This window comes from Apus apus, chromosome 11, assembly GCF_020740795.1.
Source record: "Apus apus isolate bApuApu2 chromosome 11, bApuApu2.pri.cur, whole genome shotgun sequence".
NCBI lineage: Eukaryota > Metazoa > Chordata > Aves > Apodiformes > Apodidae > Apus > Apus apus.
The window spans coordinates 17,800,854-17,801,379 of record NC_067292.1 but is presented as its reverse complement, the minus strand read 5'-3'; positions in this window follow the sequence as shown (position 1 = coordinate 17,801,379).

The following is a 526-nucleotide window of genomic DNA, read 5'->3' as shown; positions in this document are numbered from 1 at the left end:
TTTAAAGACTGAACTAACCTTACTTCTTACAGGTAAGTATGTTATTCCATACGCTGTATGGAGATCTGGTATTTGAATGTGGCAAGGATTTAATCAACAAAGCACCTTGGCACTAAATACTTGATTACTATTTGATGATTCTTTCCTTTTGGCTCGTTAGTACATGGTTGATTACAACAAGACTTTATGGAAACTTCCAAAATTAAAATGTATATTTTGATGCTTGTAAGCATTTGTTTCTGAACTGTTTCAGTGCTGTTCACTAGAAAAGGAACAAACCTCGTCTTTTAATTCTAACATAAAATGGAGTCTTGGGCTTCCTTTATGAAGCATCTTCAGGATTTAAGATAGTTAAATTGTAGCTGAAGAACTCTGTGCACAGTTGGCACATAAACATGTAGGGTCTTTTCAGCAGTTAATGAAAATTGGCACTTAACTAATATAATGCAGCTTTTTAATCTCAATTGCTTTGGGTGGAAAAGATCTGTAAGGTCCTCAAGTCCAACCATTAACCCAGCCAAGTCCA